Here is a 1198-nt window from a genome sequence, read left to right on the forward strand (position 1 = left end):
CCGTAGACATTCTGCAAGCGCCTATGAATATCTGAGATGCCCTGGTTTTCCGCCAAAAGAAACTCGATCACTGCCCGTTGTTTGCAACGCACATCCGTTACAGACGCCATTTTAACAGCTCCGTACAGCGCTGCCACCTGTCGGAAGTCAATGAAACTATACGAGACGAAGCGGGAATGTTTGAAAATATTCCACAAGAAATTTCCGGTTTTTTCAACCAAAATTGGCCGAGAAAAAAAATGTGTTGCATTACTTATTGAACTGCCCTCGTAAATACAGGGTCTCTCTCCTAAGCGTCGTCAGACGCTTTTTGTTTGGCGTTTCGGCAGATATTTGCAATTCCAGTTTTGCTATGTGTAGCTGGACTCATCCCAAACAAATACTGCTCATCTTTTGTACGACTTTGAGTGTCGACGGGAAGAGTAGATTTTACAAACAAAATGGTTTTTAAAGAGGAATTTTACTTACCCATTCGATAGAGCGGTCCCAAATTAGTCTAGCGCGATATTTGTGTTATCGGTATGTATTACGGGGGACAGTATAACACGAAGGAAAACGAGTATTCCAGCAACGTCTGAGCACCGTTGCCCCTACATGGCAGTAGCAGTCAGCGCGAGCCAGGTCGCGACTGTCGCTGCTGGAATACTCGTTATCCATCGTGTTATACTGTCCCCCGTAATACATACCGATAACACAAATATCGCGCTAGACTAATTTGAGACCGCTCCTTCGAATGGGCATGCAAAACTTCGCTTAAAAAATAATTTTGTTTGTAAAATCTACTCTTCCCATCATACGAAAGACGGGATGATCAGTATTTGTTTGGGATGAGTCCAGCTACACATAGAAAAACTGAAATTGCAAACATCTGCCGAAATACCAGAGAAAATGCGCCAGGTGACTCGTACGAGAGACAACCTGTTGGAGGTTCGAGTCCTCCCTTGGGCATGGGCGTTTGTATTGTTCTTGGCATAAGGCCGTGTCCTACGTGAGCGACAGAAGCGAGCGACAGCGAGCGACTTCAGGATGCGCGACACTCCAGCGACAAGCAGCAGCATCGGGCGAAAACCTTTGCTGTCCTGCGTGCGAGTGACCATGTCGCGCTACAAGATGGCTTCTTAGAGCCAACCACCTGTTTCTCTAAAACGGCGTCCTTGACTTGTAGAATACTGTAGCTGGAGAGTAAGGCTACAGAATT

The sequence above is a fragment of the Schistocerca piceifrons genome, chromosome 2, assembly GCF_021461385.2.
Source record: "Schistocerca piceifrons isolate TAMUIC-IGC-003096 chromosome 2, iqSchPice1.1, whole genome shotgun sequence".
NCBI lineage: Eukaryota > Metazoa > Arthropoda > Insecta > Orthoptera > Acrididae > Schistocerca > Schistocerca piceifrons.